Here is an 11,089-nt window from a genome sequence, read left to right as displayed (position 1 = left end):
TTATTGTCATCGATCAAGTATTGGATAGCTTCTTTGAGTTTCCAACATTCCTCAGTATCGTGACCCCTTCCTTGGTGATACTTGTAGTGTTTATTGGGATCCTACTTAGGTGGCTTGGTTTCTGGAACTAGGTCTTTAATAGGTCCTATGGGCATGACTAGTCCTTTCTGGTGTAGTTTTTCAAAGGCTTTCTCGTAACTTATATCAAGTGGAGTGAGCACTCTTTTTGACCTTTGGATTCGTTGTTTAGAGGTGTTTGTAGGATGTAGTTCATTGATGGGAGAGGAAGAAAAAGGATGGTCGTTCTTCTTTCCTTTCGCATTATCAACTTTTGAAAGGCCGTCTTTGATATCAATGCCTATGCTATAAACAGGTTTGAAGGTATTTAAGTTGTGTTGGTATTTCAAATGCTTTGAATACTTCTCTTGGAGGTTCTTGATGAACATTCTTACAGACTCGTTTTCAGTGGAACCTCTACCATCTTAGCGGAAGTTTCCCTCCACCTATTGAAGAAGGGAGTAAATCCTTCGTTTTCCTTTTGTTTCAGCATCTCAAGTTGTAACACCCCCAAATCTACCTCTACGGAAATACAAGTATAATACGTATAATTGTACCGTAGAGATAGACTTGGGTGTATTACTGCCGCGTTATTACGCAAGGCTACTAAAAAATACTTAACTCAACAACAAAACTTGCAGCGGAAACTCAACTTTCTTTTATTTATACTTATAAAAATAATAACATTATTATCATGAGTACTCAAAATAAAAACAAGACCAACATTCCTAAACTAGGTGAAGCAAATCCGGGACTCTCATATGCTCATTCATGACTACACCTGAAAATAGTCAACATTGCTTACCATTACGGTAAATAGGGGGAACCAAAACTAATAGCAAATATGGATCAGCAAAACATGCTAAGTACGATAAGTGCAAGATAATGTAAACTCAATTTATTTGTAAACATGCTTTTAAAACCAATTCCAATAATTAATCCAATAAATTCAAAACTCATTATTCCAAAACCGATTCCAATGATTCATATTTAAAATAATAGTTAATAAAACCAATTCCTTTATTAAGAACCAATTCCTTTTAACCTAATTCCTCACCCAAGTGTGCACACCCCCCAAGCTAGTCTCCTTATATTACAAGGCTATTCTTGAGGAAAGACCCGGTCATACAAAGTCCAAGGCCTTATCAATAAACCTAATCGGCATAGTGGGATTACTAACATGCTTATAAAGCATTAATAATAATAATTCAATGGTTCAATAAATCCTTTTAATATCTAATAGTTCCAATATAATTCAAAAATCCTTTTTAATTAATTCCACATGCTTTCAAAATCAAACCTTGTAAATAAATACTTGAGAATAAAATCTCATATTAATAACTTTTCAAAATCAATAACTCTTCCTTTAAAAACCTTTTATTTAATTCAACAAACCTTTTAAAATAAATTCCTTTATTTAAACACGATAATTAATCCAAACCATTCAAAACATGATTTAAAAATCAATCATTCAAAGTACTTTTATTAAAATAAATACCTTCAAACATAATTTATTTCAAAATCATAATTCAAATAAATTTAATTCATTCACCAGTTAAATCATGTAAAACATGTTATTCAAACCAATCACTTTCAAAGGTATCTAGCCACCTAAACGTACCTTGATCATTGCTAGAAAAACCACACAAAAAGAACCTGAAGAACCTTGATTCCCTACAAATAATATAACCTTAATCAATATAAGGTTAACAAATAATTAAAAACCCCCAACTATATGTACATGAACCTTTTAAATTAATTTCTCATAAACATCATAAAAAAATTTGATTTTATATAATTAAAACTACTCATAATAATTATTTATAAATCTCCCATAATAATAATAATAATAAAAATAATAATAATAATAATAATAATAATAATAATAATAATAATAATAATAATATAATAATAATAATAATAATAATAATAATAATAATAATAATAATAATAATAATAATAATAATAATAATAATAATAATAATAATAATAATAATAATAATAATAATAATAATAATAATTGAATAAGAGACGAGAATAAGAAATGATAAGAAACCAAGGAAAAGAAAAGAATTGGATTTGCATTGGAAAGAATAGGCAGAACTTGCAGAGGTCATAACTCCTTCAATATAACTCTAAATTGGGTGACTCTTGAGCCTAAACTCAAGGATTTTTTGAGAGGAACAATCTTTTGTGAAACGTCAATAACCCAAAAACTTAACAGAAGTTCCCGAAAATTGGTTTCAAAGATAATCGGGATAATTTGTGTAAAATTGAGGAGAAGAAAAGAAGAGAATTGGTGTGAAGTATGTGAGAGGTATGAAGGGGTATTTATAGGCTAGCTCATGCAAGAATTATGGCGAGAGAATGTGGGAAGAATTATGGTAAGTAGGGTTTATGGGATTACTTGGAGAAGTGAGTAAAAGAATTAAGGAAAGTATGGATATTAAGGTGATTGTGTATACTTGAATATGGAAGGTATGTATGTCATGAAAAATATTAAGGAAATTGGAATTACTTGGGGAATAATTTAGAAGAATGAATGGCAAGAAAATATGATGATTGGATATTAAAAAGATGGAGAATTAGAATTAAGGAAAATAGGAGATTTTGGGAGATAATTAAAAATATAATTTTACCAAATAAATTTCCCCAAAATAATTAATGAGGGCCGAAAATATTGAGCTTACCATAGCTCAAATATTCGAAATCCTATAAATATATTTAGGAAGATTTTGCTTGGGTTTTAAGGAATGAAATAATTTTATAAAAATATAGAATAAATAATTAAATAATTAATTAATTAAATACCAATTATTTACCAAAAAATAACCAAGAAAAATCAGATTTTTCATTCATGGAAAATCCGAAAATCCTCGCTAGTTATTAGGTAATTTCGGCCATTATAATTAATTAATTAAAAGATTATTTTGCTTTAATTAAAATATTCGAAATATGTAAATAATCTGGTTTTTAAAATAGGATAAATGCATGATAAATCTTATCCAAAATAATGATTAGTTTTCAAAATACTTTTGGCACCAAAATTCAAATATTATTTGGCTCCAAATAATAAATTTACTAAAATACCATTTTGATTAAATAATTCTTAATTAATTAATTAGAAAATACGTATGAAAATACGGGGTATTACACAAGTTGTCTGTGGTCAGTTTCAATTCCAATATTGCATTCATACCTATCAATGGAAGCGTTTTTAATAATATCCCGTAGGCACCCATTTGTGTCTCCCCAAAACCAAATTCGGTGATGAGTTCCTTTCACGTCCAATCATAATCGAATGAAGTGAAAGTATGGACAGTTTAGGATTGCGGATAGTTTTAATTTCTTTTCTCTTCTCTCTGTTTTTGAAAACCTATTTTAAGCAAACAGCCAATCCAGTTTGGTTGGTCAATGATATGGGTCCAATAGTAGTGTAGTTGGATAGGGCTTGAAAAGAGCTTTCCAACGATATATTATAAGCCCAATTCCGATGAATATTGAGGAAGTTATGGCCAAATTACTGAACTGGGCTTGGTTTGAGCCTTATATGCGGCCCTATGATCTAGGGGAAGGCCTAATATAGATTTTTCATTCCTAATGCAATTAGGAATGGTTTTAGTCTTCTAGAAGGTTCTTTTCATTCCTAATTCAATTAGCATTGATAAATTGACTTTTGTTGACTTTTTAGAGTTTTAATAAGAATAAAAGAACGTTTTTAAGGAAAATACGATTTTATCTTCCTGTACGGTCAATTTCTATCTGATTTTAGAAACGCGTCAATAACTTAGTCAGCGCCAAAGGCCAGCATTAGCGCCTGACGCTAAGCTTGGCGCCTGGCGCTAGCGTTAGCGCCTGGCGCTAATGTCAGCGTCTGGCGCTAACCTCGTTTTACGTGTCAGAACTCTATTTTGATTTTTTTTATCTTTTTGGCTGAATTTCTCTATAAATAGCTTTCTAAAAACTCCGTTTTCATTCACCAACTCTCATCAAGATTTTCTTGATTACTCTCTCACTCTCTTTTCTAAACTAGCCTTTTCTCAAATACAAAATTCCGCATTTGCAAGACTTAGATACACCTAGCCATATTCGAAGTTGCCTTCGCCCTAGACGTGAAAGGTTTTAATTTCTGAGGGTTAATATGATTATAATTCAAGTGATCGCCAATAATAGTTTATTTGTGCATTATTATTCAACCAACATAGATAAACATGTTTAGGGTTAATCCTATTGATTGCATGTTAGTCAGACAGCGCACATGAATACGATCAGAATAAAGTAGAGGCTTATTATTAGGGCAGGTTCAATCTCTTTTAGGTTGGATTTGTACCTTCATCCCCGAACTACTAGTCATGGTTCCAGACCTATTGGAGTTGATGATCTCCTGGATCGTTAAGGGGTGTAACCTTCACCTCGTGAACGGTTTACAAGTTCCTAAAAAACTTGTTGGCGACTCTTTTTCTCTATCTTATTTCCCTTTGGACGCCACCGTACTTTAGTGTATGATCACAGTGGGGTTCAAGCTAGGGGTAATGCTTGAAATATTCCCTACAGTTTTTGGCGACTCCACTGGGGAGGATTTCTATTTTAATTCCTGAAATTTATTTCGGCAATGATTTAGAATGAGTGGATGAGACTCGAAACGTTCTAAGTATTTCATGTGCGTAATTTTGATTAACATTATTGTCATATGCATAAAAAAGATCTCATTAGAAAGACCATCCATAATGAGTTAAAACATAGGACTTTTACACGTAGGAAGTTTGAGGAATATCTTTCACAACTAGGACCGAAATAACACTGCGCGAAACTAGAAAATTTTATCGAGCACGGAAAGCTGCTGAGGCATGTAGGAATTAGCGTCAGTGAACAGAAGTTAGTGCCAGCATTTTGACTTTAGCGCCAGAAGACAGCTCTGTCGCCAGGCGCTAAAGCCTAAAGTTGGCGCCAATCTCTGTTTGCTGGCGCCAAATTCTTCCAATACCAAGCCAGAAATATGCGTTCTAATTTCGACCAGTTTTTAGCACTGTTTGCTCGATTCTACTTCCTGATTGAGTTTTCTCACTTTTCTGAAACCCATATGTGTTCTACATATGGACATAACCCCCCTGGGAATTCATGCTGCATCTACCTGATTGAACGCTCTGAGCAACAAAGGGTACATCCGAGAATGTTGAATTCACCAAACCATGGAAGCGAGTTTTTTCTAAACTCGCGGTGTCCCATCCACTCGCGCCAACCCTTCACGGTTAGGCTTCCGCGCGGTGCATCCGGACAATGAACCATGGACCCCTTATTGACTAACCCATATCTCGAACTTTAGAGTACTAGAGCCATGGTTAGGTTGCAAACTCATTGCATCATATTGTGCCTACTTGACTAATTGCGCATTATTTGTTGTGCATACTCTATGTGATTTTTCCTAACCATTTGTTTGACTTGCATTAAGAACAAAATAAACTACTTAATGGCTAAAAAGGACTTTGCTTAATTAATTAATTAATCTTGGTAGTTAGAGTCTAATAATCTAATCAGAGTTGACTTAGTACGATTTTAGGCATACCCTGTAGAGTAATAATACCGAAAGCAGTTCCAAATCAACGTTCCAGCACTGGCGCCGAGATTTGGACTGCAGCGCCACTCTGTGGAGTGTAGCGCCTGGCGACAAATCTGTCGTCCGGCGCTACACTATAAAGAGCGGCGCCATTCCTGTCGTTTTGGCGACAGTTCGGTTTATTGCTCGAGTCATCACTTTGCGTCTGATTAAACAATTTGCTAATTAATTCTGTTAATTATACCTTGTTAAGTCATTAATTGAGTCTAGTCACATAGTCCAGCCACATGGTCATGACACGAGTCTTAACATGTCACCTACAGTCACTAGTCTTAGCACACACTTTGAGTATATATCACTATGACCATGTCTTAGGTTCATGCATGAGTCGGTTTTTTCCGTCATTTGAGTTGGGGGTACATTCTATTCCTAATTTTCCACATCTCTCCATCTACATGCTTTCTCCATATCACCACCCTCATTTTTCTACCTTCTTCTATCCATTGCATGTTGAATAAAGTTTGAGTCAACCAATTAACAATGAATATCCCCAAATTCCTTTTCCACAGTACTTGGTCGAGGAGAGAAGGGCGATTAATCAAGGATAACCTCTTTGTTCAAGTCTTACTTTTTGATAAGCCGATTCGTCAAAAGAGGAAGGCTAAAAGGATAATGGCAACCCAAGAGGAAGTTAATGAACTTAGGAGTCAATTGACTGACGTGACTGAGGTGTTAAAGGCTTTAACCCTCAAAATTGATGACCCTGTGAAGCAACAACAAATGAACCTCATGCAAGAAAGCTTGAGCAAACTATCTAGTGACTATAAATTTCAGGGCATTAGTTCACAAGGGGTCTTGGTGGATAAAGAACTTCTTCCCCATAAGTTCAATGCCAACGACATCCCGAAATTCAAGGCAACTGACAACCCCTATTTTCATCTAAGAGCTTTTGAAACTATAATGAACATTAAGGGGATTGATAAGAAAGTCTTTCATTCTTTGTTTTCTTTATCCCTTGAGACCGTTTGTCAACAATGGCTCTTTTCCCTTGACAAAAAGAAAACCTCTTCTTGGGAGTCAATAACAAACGCTTTCATAGATAGATATAAATGCAATATCCAGGTCGAAACAGATTATAGACAACTTTAAATGCTAAGACAAAAAGAGAATGAAGGCTTTACTTCTTTCTTCAATAAGTGGAGGGAAACTTCCGCTAAGATGATTGAGGTCCCCACTGAAAAAGAATATGTAAGGATGTTTATCAAGAATCTCTAAGAGAAGTATTCGAAGCATTTAAAATATCAACATAATTTGAATACTTTCAAAGCCGTTTATGACATCGGAATTGAAATTGAAGATGGCCTCGCAAAACAAAAAGCTACTAACAATAGTAACCACAGTGGTTGGAAAGGAAAGAAGAACGACAATCCTTCTTCTTCCGAAAACGCCCACTCTAGTAATAATGTTAGTACCTTTGACCATAATGGTGTCTTAGCCATGGACAATCAAGGATCTAAAAGGAAACCCAGGAGAGAGTTCACACCCATTGGAATGACCTACGATGCTGCTTTTGATCGTTTCTATGATCGAGGGTTAATTAAACCTATTGGCCCTACCGAGGATCCAACGCCAGAAAATCGATCTTCGAGATGGAATCCCAACTCCTATTGCAAGTATCATCGAGGAAACGGTCATACTAGTGATGAATGCTACAGGTTTCAAAATCTCATTCAAGATCTCATAGAAGCAAATAAGATCCCATTGCCTCTAGCTAACGAGAAGACTGGTTGATGATGAAGAAAACGACAAAGGACAGAGGCGAGCTTCAACGACGAGATTTCATGACCTCTTTTTTTCTATTTCTTTTTTTATTTTATTATTTTTTTACCGTTTCCCCAATAAGTCTGGCATAGACACCTTTCTTTTCCCTTAGATTAATTTTGTAGATGCTTTCTTTTTTTTTTTTTTTTTTCCTTTTGATAAAATGAGCATTTATTTTCTCGCATATGATCATTTCATTACATTGCATTAAAAAAAAAAAAGGTCAAACTAAGCCCAAGGTATACCAATGATTTGAGGCAGCTCTTGTAGCCACATCATATTACTTTTCACCCTTCAAATATACGATCCTTTCTTGATACACAACTTTGAGCCTCGTTTAACGATAGACCTTTCATTTTTCAACCTACATCTACCTAACTTTGGGATGGGATAGTGTGCAACTTATGCGGTTTTCAATATCATAAGAAGCTTGAGTGACTTCAAATGATTAAAATAGTAAAAATAGAAAAATAAATAAATAAAAGTGTACAAAAGGGCAAGTGTTCCAATGTCTTCTATATGAAAATGTCTTCAATATGAACACGTCTCAGATTGCGTCTCTTATCGAGTGCTCAGTACTGTGCCTGAGAAACATGAATGCCAAGTGAGTGATAGACTGCATAATTGGGATTTCCCACACTTATAAAAATGAAATAAATGCTAAAGCAAAAGGAAGAACTAAAAAAAGAGTAGAAAGCCTTAAGCATAAAAATACAAAGATTCAAAAGCAAGGTTGCACACCTTAGGGGCTTATCTAGGGTCTTGAGCCTTTATCCCTTTCTTCTATAACCTTTAGCCTAACCACTTTACAACCCTTAAAAAGACCTTTTTGAGCTGTACACACACTTGTGTGAGGTTCGGCTAGAGCTACGTTCGGCCTGATTCCTAACGGATACGTAGGCAACCTCACATCGAGGTGCGGCCGTAATAAAAAATTGCATTCATATTCACATTCACATTCACACACTCACACCATGATCATATCAAGGGATCTCCTGTGCTCATCCCTATTCATTTAGAGCTAGACTTGGGGGCATGATCTTTACATCATTGGCTTGTCTAGCCTAAGAGTCACCATCCTTTGACTCTTCTAAAAATAATATCTTTCTACACACTTAGCTCTTACGACCTAACTTTAGCGTCACTATCACACACTGCACAGATACATGACCAAATAGTCTTTCCCTTAGGAACCCTTTGTCATGAAATCTTAACACAACGTTGAAGCATGCCTTGTCATATCACTCATCACTCATCATTGCATCACAAAGTATGAAGTTCTTAGCCTCCGTGCCTAAGTTACCTAAATACTTTCATTATTGAGTCAACTAGGATAGTCTAAGGTGTTACAATCCTTGTACAGTGAGAAATAACATTTGACTAAGCTCATTCAGCATGCATCTTCAAAAACTTCACTTCGATTCTTTTTCGTGTCTTTCTTTTCGGGAGAAAGTCGGTACCCTCCACAAAAATGACGGAAAATTTTTGCTTTTTTTTTTGCATTTTCGAGTCGCACAATCATAATACAATGCACACACGTGTCATTTCACTTCGAGTCGAGTCAACCTCAAGTCTATCACAGCGAGTCAAGTTTATACCTTGAGACGTGTCAAGTCAATGAGTCAAGCAACACTAAGTCTTAGGTCAACCCTAAAGAAAGATAAGCAAAGTCCTACAGTCAAATATATAAATGCAAGTGCATCCCAGCAAGCAAGAATATTCCCGGATTTTTTTTGAAAAACCGCGAATATGATACAGGAGATTCCTCCAAGATAAGAGGAGTTACATGGATCAGTAAATTAGAGATGAAGATCTTTAATTTACAAAAGATTTGGGCTGATTTGGTTGAAAGGAAACGACCAAGCTCAAAGTTCGGAGCAAAACCAAGCAACAGCGGCAGCAAGGGCAGAATAGGGAAGACCCGACTCCAGCACCAGACGACAAGGCTGTCGTCTAGCAACAACATCTGGCGTCTAGAAGCAGAGTTCAGCGCTTGGCACTAGATCCCAGCGTCTGGCGACAGAGCCAATTCTTGGCCCCAGCGATATTTCACTAGCGACAGAGCTCGAAGCCTCTCAGAATGGCTATTTCGACCTCTTACAACAATTTTCGGGTTCCTTGGTACGCTAGTTAGCCCCTATAAGAAAATTGACATGGTTGGTAGTCGGCTTGATTACAATCGTAGTAAGTGATTGACCTGACAAAAAATCGTCTCACTTAGCTTAAGCGCCTAAAACACTGGCTCATTACAAGCACCAACGTATCAGTTTAAAAACAAGTACTTAAACGACATATTTTCCAAATATGGATTGTCGCGCATTCTTCTTAAATGACAGCATTTCCAAATATGGATTGTCGCGCATTCTTCTTAAACGACAAATTTTCCAAAAATTGGATTGTCATCCCCAACTGACAATATTTCCGAAAATGGATTGTCGTACATCTTCTTCAACGACAATTTTTCCAAGATTGGATTATCATCTCTGGCAAAGTTTCCAAGCATGGATTGTCGTGCTCCTTCTCTGTTTGGCAATTTTTTTCCAAGTTCGGATTGTCATCGCTGGCAAGTTTTCCGAGATTGGATTGTCATACACCCAGTTCCCTATGGCAAACTTTCCCAAAGTATTGTTGTAGGTCTCTATTCGTTATAAATTTCGGCAAAGGTTCCTCAACGTGGATTGTCATTCATTTCAGCAAGTCGCAAATTTTCCCGAAGTGGATTGTCGATCAACTCTTTTTTGCAAATGTTCCAAGACGCGGATTGTCAATTGTGGAAATATTTTCCTAAAAGGATTGTCGCATAGCGTTGGCAAATTTCCAAGGTGGATTGCTTTCAAGAGTTATATTCCAAGATATGGATTGTCGATCGTAGCAAAATTCTTATGACGGATTGTTACGAAGCATTGGCAACTTTTCCCAAAATTTGGTTTTGGCAAATTTTCCGAGATACGGATTGTCGCTTCATCGTGGCAACATTTTCAAGGATGGATTGTTACAAAGCATTGAAAACTTTCCCTAAATCGGATTGTCATACATCATACAAGAGTTGTGTTGGCAACTATTCCCAAAGAAAAGAGGATTGTCATCACAGCAAAAGCACCGACATACTGGTTCATTCAGCAAGGCACCGACATACTGGTTCGTTTAGCAAAAGGCACCGACATACAAGTTCAAAAGCAGCAGAAGCGCCGATGTACTGGCATAATGGAAGCAAAGTTCAAGCGAGCTTTTAAAGATCGACAAGCTTGGGTCTTCGGTAATTTTCTTCGGAATATTATCGCAACAAATGAGGGTAGCTTCAAGCGAGGTTATCTTTGGCAGCATTCCCTAGCTTGCGGAGAGTTGTTACAAACAACTGAAGGTGATTTCAAGCGAAGTTGTCTTCGATCGTGTTCCCTAAGATGTGGAAGATGGTCATAAAGCGGAAGAGGATTGTTTCAAGCGAAGCAATCTTCGATAGTGTTCCCTGGATTGCGAGAAGATTATCAAGGCGGAAATTGGAGGCAGTCACAAGCGTAGCAGTCTTCAAGTAGGATGGCATTCTCTAGCTTGCAGGAGGTCATCAAAACAGCAAATACAACAACAAATCGGTTACCTTCATAGACCTGTGCTCGACAGTGCAAGATACGCGTTTCTTAACCCACTTATCTGTTTAGC

Source organism: Chenopodium album, chromosome 4, assembly GCF_948465745.1.
Source record: "Chenopodium album chromosome 4, dcCheAlbu1.1, whole genome shotgun sequence".
Taxonomy (NCBI): domain Eukaryota; kingdom Viridiplantae; phylum Streptophyta; class Magnoliopsida; order Caryophyllales; family Amaranthaceae; genus Chenopodium; species Chenopodium album.
The sequence above is the reverse complement of the archived record's forward strand: the minus strand, read 5'-3'. Positions refer to the sequence as shown.